The 13,809-nt window shown below is 40.3% G+C and overlaps 3 protein-coding genes, 1 non-coding gene and 1 pseudogene across 12 annotated transcripts in view; 3 read left to right on the forward strand and 2 right to left on the reverse strand.

Annotated features, from left to right (window-relative positions):
- LOC124991706 (immunoglobulin lambda-1 light chain-like) overlaps nucleotides 1–13,809 on the forward strand; it is a 1,192,366-nt gene that overhangs the window by 489,991 nt on the left and 688,566 nt on the right. The gene's annotated exons all lie outside the window — the stretch shown is intronic.
- The window catches only part of LOC124991707 (immunoglobulin lambda-1 light chain-like), a 1,154,667-nt gene that overhangs the window by 447,833 nt on the left and 693,025 nt on the right, over nucleotides 1–13,809 (forward strand). The gene's annotated exons all lie outside the window — the stretch shown is intronic.
- LOC124991709 (immunoglobulin lambda-1 light chain-like) overlaps nucleotides 1–13,809 on the forward strand; it is a 981,515-nt gene that overhangs the window by 270,166 nt on the left and 697,540 nt on the right. The gene's annotated exons all lie outside the window — the stretch shown is intronic.
- Nucleotides 1–13,809, reverse strand: part of LOC124990491 (zinc finger protein 264-like) — a 264,954-nt pseudogene that overhangs the window by 153,190 nt on the left and 97,955 nt on the right.
- Nucleotides 5,154–5,236, reverse strand: Trnad-guc (transfer RNA aspartic acid (anticodon GUC)). Its single transcript has one exon. It is a non-coding gene; the product is annotated as a tRNA-Asp (tRNA).

The following is a 13,809-nucleotide window of genomic DNA, read 5'->3' on the forward strand; positions in this document are numbered from 1 at the left end:
CACTTCCACCACTGCCAAGAAGTCCGCTGGCATGGAGATTCCAGGTTTGCTTGCACGGGGCCACATCCATTTTGAGACACTGGGCAGAGCCTGGGGTTTGTTTGAGGTGCCAGAAGGTTTACTGCCAATGCTATCTTGGGGCGCAGATGCCCCTGTCTGGGGACACTGACCAGGACCTGGAGGTTCAGTGTTGTGGTGCCTACAAATCTGACTGCAATGGGAGTCTTCCTCCTGGGAGTGGGGATTGTTGCCATCTGGTTACTGTCTGTCAGAATTGCTCATCCCTGGTGGTCTCTCTCCAAATCCCAGTGGCATTGAGATCTTGGGACTGCAATGAGGCCAAAACCAGGACATCTGAGGCCCAGATTGGTGAGAGAGTGACTGGGACTCCCAGGGCCACTGTGGGCCAGGAAGTCTTATGGGAAGTCAGAGACAGGGCTGAGAACTATTTGAATCCTAGCAGTTACAATTGTTCAATTTTCCACTGAGATTATTTTATTTTTAATTTTTATTCTCTGACATCTCTCTCCACCACATTTGGAGCCAGGTGTTTTTTTTTTTTATTTGTGTATCAGTTTGTTGAGGATGGTGGTATATCCATGGTGTTTTACAGTTCTGCTGTATATTCTTAAATTTTTATTTTTCTTTATATGTATTCTTCCTCTCCCTTGTCAGTCTTCCTAGATTCCCTTTCTACCTTTTCTCCACCTAACATCCAATCTCTGTTGGTTCCTCTTCCATTCTTCCTGTGGATTTTTGCTTCTGGCTTCTCTCTTCTTCCCTCATGAACACCATGTTCTGCATTGTTTCTGTTCTTTCTTTGACCACCATTTGGGATTGTTAATCTGTTTGGCAAATTTTCTGTTTTTATTGTGGACAGTGATTGAACTCATCATTGTGATTTATAGCAAGAGTGCAGTGGTCAACTTGCTGGGAGTTATTAGATTTGAGGCTGTATATTGTTTTCACTGGGAGTTGTTGATATTGGTCTCCCTCTTAGTGGTGGGATACAGGAAATCTTCAGGGACAATATAGGTCTACAGGGTAGAATCTGTACTGCATCAGATCCATAATGTAGATAGGAAAATACACAAGCAACATGAAAAACCAAGGGAACAAAATGCCACAAACAAACCAAGATGCCCCAATGAGAGAAACCACTGACAATACAATAGAAGAAATGTCCAAGAAGGAGTTTAGAATGTACATGCTTAATATGATCTGCAAACTAAATGATGATATAAAGGGAGAAATCAAAGAGAAAAAACAGGAAGTATAAAGTCACTTCAATGAAGAGTTAGAGATTGTGAAGAATAACCAAGCATAAATTCTTGAAATGAAAGAATAAATAAATCAAATTATAAATTCAATAGAAAATATCACCAATAGGCTAGACCATTTGGAAGACAGAACCTCAGACAATGAACACAAAATATTTAATTTTGAAAATAAAGGTGACCATGCAGAGAAGATGATAAGAATCCATGAACAGAAATTCCAAGAATTATGATATAAAATGAAAAGACCAAATTTAAGAGTTATTGGGATAGAATAAGGAGGAGAGACACAAATCAAAGGAATGCACAATCTTTTCAATGGCATAATGTCAGAAAAATTCCCAAAACTAAAGAATAAAATAGAAAATAAAATACAGGAAGCTTACAGGACCCCAAATGTACAAACTTACAGCAGACCCACACCAAGACACATTATAATGAAAATGACTAAAGTACAGAACAGAGATAAAATCTTAAAAGCTGTGAAAGAAAAAGAAGGAAATGACACATGGGGGAAAATGAATTTGGAACTCAGTTGATTTCTCAACCCAGACCCTCAAACCTGGGAGGTCAAGGAACGATATATTTCAAGCTCTGAGAGAAAATCGATGCCAAGAATTTTATATCCAGCAAAATTAAATTTCAAATTTGAAGATAAAATAAAAACCTTCCATGACAAACAAAAGAATTTTAAAAATTAACAATTAGAAAGACTGCACTACAGAACACTCACAACAAAATATTCTATGAGGATGAAGTGAAAAAAAACATAGTAAAAAGAAGCAAAGAGAGAAACCACACTAAAAGAATAGTCAAAGAAGAAACTAAATCAAATTAAAAGCCAGAAATACACCAAAATGCCTGGGAATGCACTTCAAATCTAAGTAATAACCTTGAATATTAATGGCCTAAACTCATCAATCAAAATACATAGATTTGCAGATTGGATTAAAAAACAAGACCCAACAATATGTGTCTCCAAGAGACAAACCTCATAGGCAAAGTCATCCATAGACTGAAGGTGAAACGATGGGAAAAAACACATCACTCATACAGATTGCAGAAACAAACAGGGATTTGCATCCTCATCAGATAAAGTGGACATGAAGCCAAAGTTAATCAGAAGGGACAAAGGAGGTCACTTCACTTTACTGAAGGGAATTATCTACATCAGCAAGACATAATGACTGTGAATATTTGTGCCCCAAACAATGGAGCATCTATGTACATCAAACAAACCCTCTTTAAATTTAAGAATCAAATAGACCAAAACACAATAATACTGGGTGACTTTAACACACCTCTCTCACTACTGAACAGATCTTCTAAACAAAACCTAAATAAAGAAACCATAGAACTAAATAATACAATCAATAATTTGATTTAACAGACATATATAGAATATTTCATCCATCAATGAGCAAATACACTTCTTTCTCAGCAGCACACGGATCCTTCTCTAAAATATACCCTATCTTATGCCACAAAGCAACTCTTACTAAATAAAAATATGGAGATAATACCCTGCATTCTATCAGATTATAATGGACTAAAATTAGAAATCAATGATGAAATAAAAAAATAGAAGTACTCTAACACATGGAGATGAAATAATAATACACTATTGAATGATGAAGGGATAGTAGAAGAAATCAAGGATGAAATTAAAAAATACTTAGAGGTATGTGAAAATACCTATATAACATACCAAATTCTCTGGGACACTATGAAATTCATTGCACTGAGTTCATACATTAGAATGGCTATTATCAAAACACAAACAATAATAGATGTTGGCATGGATGTTGAGAAAAGGCACACGTTTACATTGCTGGTGGAGTTGAAAATTGGTGCAGCCACTCTGGAAAGCAGTGTGGAGAATCATCAGAAAACTTGGAATCGACCCACATTTTGACCCAGTTATTCCACTCCTGGGTTTATACCCAAAGGACTTAAAATTTGCATACTACATTGCTGCAGCCACATCAACGTTTATAGCAGCTGGATTCACGATAACTAGATGGTGGAACTAACCTAGATGCCCTTCAACAGATGAATGGATAAAGAAAATGTGGTATATATACACAGTGGAATATTAATCAGCCATAAAGAAGAATAATATTATGGCATCTGCAGATAAATGAATGGAATTGGAGAATATCATGCTACGTGAAATAAGCCAATCCCAAAAAACCAAAGACTGAATGTTTTCCCTGAGAAGTAAATGATGATGTATAATGGGGGTGGGGGATGGGGGGAGAGAGGAATGGAGGAATTTTACATAGAAGGAAATCAGAGGGAGGAGGGGGCAGGAGTATGAAAAATGGTGGGATGAGACAGACATCATTACCCTATGTACATGTATGATTACACAAATGGTATAAATCTACATCATGCACAACCAGAGAAATGAAAGATGTACCTCATTTGTGTACAATGTATCAAAATGCAGTCTGTAAAAATAAAAAGTAATAAAAAGATAAAACGTCAACAAATAAATGACCTAATATTACATCTCAAAGACCTAGGGAAACAAGAGCAATTTAGCACCAAAAAGCGTAGAAGACAGGAAATAATTAAAATCAGAGCTGAAATCAATGAAATTTAAACCAAAAAATCATTGAAATAATTGATAAAACAAAAAGTTGGTTTTCTGAAAATATCAATAAAATTGATAAACCCTTAGCCAAACTAACAAAGACCAAAAGAGGAAAAACCCAAATTACTAAAATGCTTAATGAAAAAGGAAATATCACAGTGGACACAACTGAAATACAGAAGATAATTAGAAACTATTATGACAATTTATATTCCAACAAAATAGAAAATATTGAAATCATTGACAAAATTTTAGAGATATATGACATACCTAAACTGAGTCAGGAGGACATACATGATTTCAACAAAACTATTTCAAGTAATGAAATAGATACTGTCATTAAAAGTCTACCAACTAAGGAAAGCCCAGGACCAGATGGATTCTCAACTAAGTTCTACAAGATCTTCAGAGAAGAATTAACACCAATACTCCTCAAATTATTTCATGAAATAGAAAAGGAGGGAACCCTTCCAAACTCCTTTTATGAGGCTAATAGCATCAATACCCATAAATGAAACACATTCCTATACATCAATACTGAATCCACTGAAAGTGAAATAAAGAACACTACCCCATTCACAATCACCTCAAAAAAAATGCATGAGAATCAATCTAACAAAAGAGGTGAAAACCTCTACAATGAAAACTATAGAACACTAAAAAAAGAAATTGAAGAAGACCTTAGAAGTGGAAAGATCTCCCATGCTCCTGGATAGACAGAATTGATATTGTCAAAATGACCACACTACCAAAAGTGTTATACAAATTTAATGAAATTCCTATTAAAATCTCAAAGACATTCTTCATAGAATTAGGGAATGCAATCATGAAATTCATTTGGAAAAATAAGAGACCAGAATAGCCAAAACAATTCTTAGCAAGAAAATGAAGCAGGAGGCATCACAATACCAGACCTCAAACTACTACAGAGCTATAGTAATAAAAACAGCATGGTATTGGCACCAAAACAGACATGTAGACCAATGGTACAGAATAGGAGACACAGAAACAAACCCACATAAATACAGATATCTCATACTAGACAAACGTGTCAAAAACATTCACTGGAAAAAAGATAGCTTATTAAACAAATGGTGCTGAGAAAAATGGAAAGCCACATGTAACAAAATGGAAAGCCACATGTAACGAAATGGAAAGTCACATGTAACAAAACGAAATTAAACTATTACCTCGCACCATGCACAAAACTCAACCCATAGTGGATAAAAAACTTACCCAAATCTTCACCATTTTAATCTAGGACCTGACTTTTTTTTTTTCCAGTGCTGGGGATTGAACCCAGGGCCTTGTGCTTGACAGGCAAGCACTCTACCAACTGAGCTATATCCCAAGCCCAGGACCTGACTTTCTTAACAAGACCCCTAAAGTACAAGAAGTTAAATCAAGAATCAATAAATGAAGTGGACTCAAACTAAAAAGCTTCTTTGCAGCAAAAGAAAAAATCAATAATGTGAAGAGAGAGTCTACAGATTAGGGGAAAATCTTTACCACATGCACCTCAGATAAAACATTAATCTCCAGGATATATAAAGATCTTAAAACACTTAACACCAAAAACCAAGTAACCCAATCAGTAAATGGGCTAAGGAACTGAACAAACTCTTCACAGAAGAAGATACACAATCAATCAACAAATATATGAAAAAATGTTCAACATCTCTAGTATTTAGAGATATGCAAACCAAAACTACTCTTAAGATTTTCTCTCACTCCAATCAGAATGGCAATTATCAAGAATACAAGCAACAATAAATGTTGGTCAGTATGTGGGGGAGAAGGTTCACTCATACATTGCTGGTGGGAATGCAAATTGGTGCGACCATTATGGAAAGTAGTATGGAGATTCCTCAGAAAACGTGGAATGGAACAACCATTCGACCCAGTTATCCCACTCCTCAGTTCATACCAAAACAACTTAAAGTCAAAATACTACAGTGACACAGCTACATCAATGTTTATAGCAGCTCAATTCACAATTGCTAAACTATGGAACTAAACAAAATGCCCTTCAAAAGATGAATGGATAAAGAAAAAGTGGTATATCTATATGAAGGAATATTACTCAGCCTTAAAGAAGAATGAAATTCTGGCATTTTCTGGTATACAGATGGCGATAGAGAATATCATGCTAAGTGAAATAAGTCAAATCCCCCAAAAAAGTCCAAATTTTTTTTTCTGATATGTGTAAGGTAATTCATAATAAGGGAGGGATAGAAAAAAAATAGAGTTACTTTCTATTAGGTAGAGGGAAGTGAAGGGAAGGGAAGGAGTATGGGGGAGAGTATGATAGAGTGAAACAGACATTATTACCTCATGTCCATGTATGACTGCATGACTGTTGTGATCCTGCAATTTGTATGATCATAAAAAAGAGAGATTACACTCTATTTACATATGATTTATCAACATGTATAGATGCATTCTACTGTCATGTACAACTAATTAGAACAAATAAAATAAAATAATTATTTTTTTAAAAAATGTAATAAGAGAGGGCTTGGGGAACTGACCTTGGCATGTCAGGACATAGTTCTGGTGTGTCTCCACCATTTCCTGGATACCTCTCCTGCTCCCTGTAGGGGATGCACCCTAATGGCTGCTGCACCCTCGTGACAATCTCTTCCTCATATGTGGCACTGCCTGATCCACCAACAGTTTACCCAGACTTCTTTGTACTTCCACTCTCCCCCGGAATCTGAAAAAATGTGTTCTTAACCTGCAACTCCCTGATTGGCCTGCTCATCTCCACCCCCTACTGTCTGGGATTGGTTAGCAGCAGTTCCGTGAATGTGATCAGCTTGTGCTTGCCATTTAGTCCTATTGGACTCTCTCCCTCATGAATTCCCTGTGCCTTGCTGACCTTTAAGCTAATTGGTTCCCACCTAGACCCCACCCTACATAAAAGCTGTGTAACTCCCTCAATAAACGAGTTCCTGCTGTGCTTCGTGCACTGACAGACCTCCCAGCTCTGGTGGGTTTCCATTGTCGCCGACACTCATCATCCTTCTCGGCCCTGTATTCTCCTCAGAAGGGCCCTGAGGAGATACACCGGACCTTGTTGCTCGTCAGGGAGCAACAGCTCCCAATTCTGTTTCTCTGCTCAAATGATCTGTTGATCCTGGACCCAGCCTCTACCTGTGGGATACCATAGGATCATGAGCTGGACCTGTCCCAAATTCTAAGCTCACCTGGGACATACAGTTCAGTGGGTTCCCATGGTATGGGTCCTTCATCCTCAGGGTCTATCTCTTCCCTTCTTTTGCAGACTCTGTGTTCTCCTAAGAGCTGACTCAGTCACCTTCAGTTTCAGTAACCCTGGGACATACAGACCCAATCACCTGCTCTGGAGATGTACAGCCAAAACAATATACATCCTGGTACCAGCAGAATCTAGGCAAGAATCCTGTACATGTAATATACAAAGATAGTGAGCAACCCTCAGGAATCCCAGAGATATTCTCTGAGTCAAGTTCAGGGACAATGGCCACCAAGATCATCGACAGAACTCAGGTCAAGGATGAGGCTATTACTTTTTCTCATGGAATAGTGATAGTACTTACCCTGCAGTGACATAGATATACATGGAAGTGAGACACAAAGCCCTTTACAGGAGGACTGGAGACAAGGCCACAAAGGTCTGATTCAGCTCACCCTGATCTGAGATCCCTAGGCTGCCCTTTCTTCGTAGCCCTCTAACTAGGTTCCACACTAGGTAGGTTGAGGGTGGTTTTATGGCCCTTAAGACAGATAGCATGGTGATTTCTGAGCCAGGGGGTGAGGAAGCAAAGGGATAATGTATGGAACACAGACATCACTTCATGGTCATAGTCCTTAGATTTCTATACCATGGCGACTGGGCTGCTCCATGGCCCCAGAATTCCAGAACTCTAGTCCCTTCAGCTGTTCAGTTCTTCTCAGTTCCCGAATCTCCAAGTTGTCAAGACAGCCTGGAATCCTGAACAGAGAAGATGAGTATAGTTGGAACAGTGTGATTGGCCTTGATCTCCTGTTGAGAAGAGATCCACCCATCCACAGTCAGATTTCTCACAACTCAGAGGTCCCCTCACTGGTAAGTGCTGTTGAATGAAGAAAAATGCTTCCCAGCTTTACATCCTTCTCAGAAAGGTTCAGTTAAATGACTACCTGAGGCCATGAACCCAGGTTTTAGGATGCTCTGAAGGGTCTCCATCTCCAGAGCTCTCTGGAGGAACGCTGTCTTCAGCTGCCATCTCATGGGATCACTGTCATTCTGTCCAACGCTGCATCCCTCTCTGCTCAAGACAGCCCAAGCCTCACTGTCCCTCTCAGAGACTGCAAGAGGACACCTGATGAGTGAATAGCAGCAGGTTTCCCCAACATGGGTATTCAGGGACTATTATGGTTTTGATATGTGGTGTCCCACAAAAGCTCATATATTAGAAAATGCAAGAATGTTCAGAGGCAAAATCATTAGGTTATAAGGTATGGACCAATCAGTGGTTTAATCCACTGATATGGATGGTAACTGTAGGCAGGCAGGCTGTGACTGGATTAGGTAGTCACTGGGGGCATGCCTCTGGGGTTTATATTTTGTCCCTGGTGGGTGAGGTTCTCTCTCTTCCTGATTGCCATGACTTGAGATTCTTTCCTCCTTTGTGTCCTTCTGCTATGATGTTCTGAGTCACCTCCAGCTCAAAGCAGTGAAGCTGGTCACCTTTGAAGTGAGACCTCTGAATGCATTACTCAAAAGAAAATTTTTCTCTTCAAAATTATTCTTGTAGGGACTTTTGGTCACAGCAAAACAAAAGTTGACTAAAACAGGGACCATGGAGGTCATCCAATATTCAGAAATCTACTCTCTCCTGACAGATGTCCACTATAAATGTTCAAATATGCCGTCAAGAACCAGTTGTTACTTACATTTTTGTAAAATAAATTGGAACCTAATATCCTAAGTATTCCAGGTTCAGAAAGAGTCAGAGCATTAGACACATGCTGGAGATAAAACCAGGGACAAGTGGACAACCAGAGCACTCATGTCTATACAGTGACTGAACAGATACTCAAATACATGTATGAGTTATGAGATTGAAGGGCTTCACTTCTAACCTCCATACATCAGATAACAAACATCATTCTTCCTACTACCTCAACCAGACATATACACATGATCAATTCTGGGAAATACACTTGGAACTAAAAATGTCACATATCCCCATGATCACAAACTCAACAAATAAAAATAATTATGACAACACTACACCTAATATGATAACATTATCCAACAAACAACCAAACCAAAAGAAGAAACTAACCTTTTCACTATAAGAGAATACAAGATACTTTTCATCTTCAAGTATGTTCAATTATCTCCATCTTTGGTATTCTGTAACTTAAATATTGAGAAATAAATTTACCTAATTCAAACACACATTATGATAGATGACACTTGATCACAAAGGGGAATGAAATAACAATGAACTAGAATATTAGATTATCCTGGGGGACTTGACTTAAAGACAAGATTTTGTCTTATCTCACCAATTCCTCTATTGTCATAGATCCATGGGTTAAGATTGTCCATACAGCTGAGCCACTGGCACCACTGTGTCATATGCCACCATGTCTCATCACACTGGAAAACATCCATTTACCAGCTTTCACTGTTCCTCATAAATTGGAGCAACATCCCAATTTTATACTTCCAGAAACCAGAGTGGCCCTATAAGTTTGGTGCTTCTTTTATTCTATGTGGGGAGTGTAAGATGAAAACATTAATTATTTTGTGGAAGATGACTCAAAACAATTCAGACAACATGATACTAAATATTTAGGCATATATGGCAGAAAAACATCCTACGATGCCTGTGTCTTTCCAAACCGTTCAATATACTTGCCACTCATGAGCATTTTAAGACAGTTTGCATGACAACATACAGTCCTATAAAGTTTTCCTGGATTTCCATACTTCCAAGCTCCCACAGACTGAGTTATGACAGGGAAGAGTAAAGTAATGCATCTAAGAACACAAAATGTAGACATATGTCTTTCTCTATTCCATGTGAATGCAAATAGTTTCTGATCCTCTTCTGTGAGAAGAATAAAAAACTAAACTACCACATCAATGTTTCATACCATAAACCTGAACACATGTTATTCTGCTCTAACACTGTTCATAGATAGGGCAAAAATGGGCAATGATGGGACTTCCTGTCCAGATATGTAGAAATATAATTTTATCTCCTATGATCCATTCAACTGTTATGGGGAAGACCAATAAAATAAATGGATATAACAATCAACTTCAACCTTGAGTCTAAAGTATTGATACATGGCACATTGTATACTGCTTCCTAACACAACATGCAATATTTCCATCTACTATTCTGCAGTAGCACTGGGTATTTGATAGGGAATAATCAGAATTTATCAACTGCCTAATGGTACAAGTAGGAAATAGTTTAGTGGTTTCCAATTGTTCATTCTGTGCCCTAAACACTAGACCCTGTCCTTGTAGAGGGACAGCAGCAATGATGAACTTAAAGGAGTGGGCATTGCTGTGCCAAGTACAATTTCACAAACTCAACCAGTGGCATAGTTGGCCATGTTTAATACATGGCACGGAACCTTGCTTTGTAGTATATATATTCTGTATCAGGTCTAGAAATGGGAGTTGAAATTGGCATGAGGGAACTACCTTCAAACATCCTTCATTACTTCTGAAGGTTTAGATTTAACAATACCCAGGTTGGCTGCCCATCTACTAGTTCCAAGGATGCTGGGCACTCCCCATTTCTCTCCACAAGTTAAACCTCAGCTCTGTCACTCAGACTTTTCTCTAAAAAGACAGACACCTAGCTTCTGATGGTTACACGCTTTTGCATGTGCTATTATTTCAGAACACTATTATACCTATTACTATCAAGATCCCATTTCTGTGGAAGCACACGCCATCAGCTCTGACCACAGAACCCCGCAGTGCTGCAGGTGTCCTCCTCACCTGCATGTGTTTCAGTCACTTGCTTAACAGAGTGATGATGAGGCAGCAAGTGTGAAGGAGCACCCCATGGCTGAGGCTGAGGTGGCAGGCTTGCCCCTCCCCTTTTTGAATTCCTGTGGTTGAGCCAAGTTCTGGAAACAAAAAACTCCATGAATAGCAGCTGTGAGCTCAGGCAGGCTTGCATAAGGGGCAGGTCTTTCCTGCAAGGGGAAAATAGAGGCTTGGGAGGAAACAACCCAACCTGGCCCCCAGCAAACAATGTGAGGTCCACCTGCCCCATGGTCTGGATTTCCTCCTCCTCACAATCCTTACTTATTGCACAGGAGCTGTCCCTGGGTTTCCACAAATTTATCTTGCCCAGGGCTCTGGTACCAGAGCTGCTCTGACTCTGTGGCAACTCTTAGCATGGCTCTGCCTGTGGTGTACAGGACACTAGGATCCTTCAGCCAGAGTAGGAGCTGCGAGTGTGAAATATCCATGGTGTTCTCACTGAAGGACTCCAGCTAACAGCAAAGAGGGTCATTTTGCTCAAAGTTGAAGTTCCAGCCTCCAGCTGAGTTATGGACAACAGAACTGGAGGGGATGCTCTGAGGGCCCAGAGAATCCTTGGAGCTCATCAATAGCATTCAGGCAGTGAATCTCTTAGTTACATTATATTCCCCACCTCTCCTTTTCTTCTTGAAGGTTCCATGGCCTCCTACAAGCTGACTCAGCAACCCTCAGCATAGGTCACCCAAGTCAAATAGCCCCCATTACATCCTCTGGAGAAAAATGGGGAGAGGAATATGTATCTTCTCTCATGTGTATGCTTCTTCTGGTACCTCCTCCTAGAATCAGGTTGTCACAGACAGCATTGAGTCTAGCAATGTGACTAGAGAAGACATCACACTCATCATATATTGGGGACAAGACAGGGAAGTTGATTCTAGTTCTGTTTGTACACATTCTGGGAATGTCTTTGAGAACCAAGACCAGGTCCTTGCAACATAAAGCCCACTAACCACAGCATTAGGACCCTTTTCTAACCTGTACACACATTGAAGTCATCCCTGCACTTTTGCACATGTGAGTGTGTGCAAGTGTGTATATGTGTGCATGCCAGTTTGAACTTATCAAAACATGCCACAAGATATTTTGCCAAAGTCAAATGACCCCAATCCAAGTATTTTCCTATGCTTCCTTATCTTTCCTCTTCATCTATTTCCTGGTCCTTTGCTACACTAACAATATGGAATAAGAATAAGAATGGTAATTGGAGGAAGATCCAACCAGCATTTCCCACATATTAAAACATTGACTCACACCCTAAATATGATACAATCATTAGTATTATCAGATTATATTTCAAAGAATGCAAGGGTAAATGATGTATTATTAGATTGTTCACTTGTATCACAAAATGGCTAAAATTGTCTTTAAATCTTATACTGAAAAACAGGTTTTTAGATTTAGATATTTTAGTTTTAGAGATTTAGTTGATAAAATATATAACAGGTCAATACTAGATTTCATGCAAGACTCCTTAACAAATAATTTTTAAAATAATATTACTTTCGGATCCAAGATGGCGGCCTAGAGGGAGACTGCACCCCCGGTCGCTCCAGAACCCAGGAGTTAAGAAGGGGAGGCATTGAGAGACTCGGACTGAAGTGGAGCCACGGGTGAGTCTGCCCACTGGGTAAAGCTCGGCCCGGGTGGCAGGCCCAGATAGAGGTGGCTTATCGGAGCCGGGCAGGGCAGCTAGAGTCATCCACAGGCAGTCCTCCGCACTCCGGCGGTGGGCCCCGCCCACACAGCCAGCTTCTCCAGGTTCTCGGAACGGAACTGGCCCGCTAGTGAGAGCCTGTCTGAACAGAGCACGCTCCGAGTCCCGGAGCCCCTGCAGTGCAGTGTACTCCTGCAAAGAACCAGCGGAGAGCCTCGATCTGCAGTCAGCCTCAGGGATAAGGGCAGGGCAGCCGGAGACCTCTTCAGGCGGCACTGCCCACTCCGGCTGCAGGCTCTCTTCACGGGGCGATCCAAGATGGCGGCCTAGAGGGAGACTGCACCCCCGGTCGCTCCAGAACCCAGGAGTTAAGAAGGGGAGGCATTGAGAGACTCGGACTGAAGTGGAGCCACGGGTGAGTCTGCCCACTGGGTAAAGCTCAGCCCGGGTGGCAGGCCCAGATAGAGGTGGCTTAGCAGAGCCGGGCAGGGCAGCTTGAGTCTTCCCAAGGTAGTCTTCCACACTCCGGCAGTGGGCTCTTCCAACACGGCCAGCTGCACGGTGCAGGCCCACAGTGAGAGCATTTCCGCACACAGCCAGTTCCAAAACGTGGAACCAGTAGGGGGCTAGGGGCAGTATTCTTCGAATGAGCTGCTTTATCAGATTCCTCCAAGACATCAGGCTACTGAAGGCTGGGAGGTGATACACTGGAAATCTAGTGGGACACTATAAGCCAATAGTGGAAAACTGCAATATCTCAGGGTCCCATTGACAACTGACCATTATGAGAAAACAAGGGAAGAAAATGTCCCAAACAAACCTAGATACTACATCAATAAAACCCAATGACAGCAGAGCAGAAGAAATGTCAGAAAGGGAGTTCAGAATGTACGTAATTAAAACGATCAGGGAAGCTAATGAGGAGATGAAAGAGCAAATGCAGGCATTGAAGGAGGAGATGAAAGAGCAAATGCAGGCATTAAATGATCGCACCAATCAACAGTTAAAAGACCAAATACGGGAAGCAAGAGATCATTTCAATAAAGAGTTAGAGATACTGAAAAAAAACCAAACTGAAATCCTTGAAATGAAGGAAACAATAAACCAAGTTAAAAACTCCATAGAAAGCATAACCAATAGGATAGAACACCTGGAAGACAGAACCTCAGACATTGAAGACAAAATATTTAACCTTGAAAACAAAGTGGAACAAACAGAGAAGATGGTA

This window comes from Sciurus carolinensis, chromosome 8 (genome assembly GCF_902686445.1).
Source record: "Sciurus carolinensis chromosome 8, mSciCar1.2, whole genome shotgun sequence".
NCBI classification, from domain to species: Eukaryota; Metazoa; Chordata; class Mammalia; order Rodentia; family Sciuridae; genus Sciurus; species Sciurus carolinensis.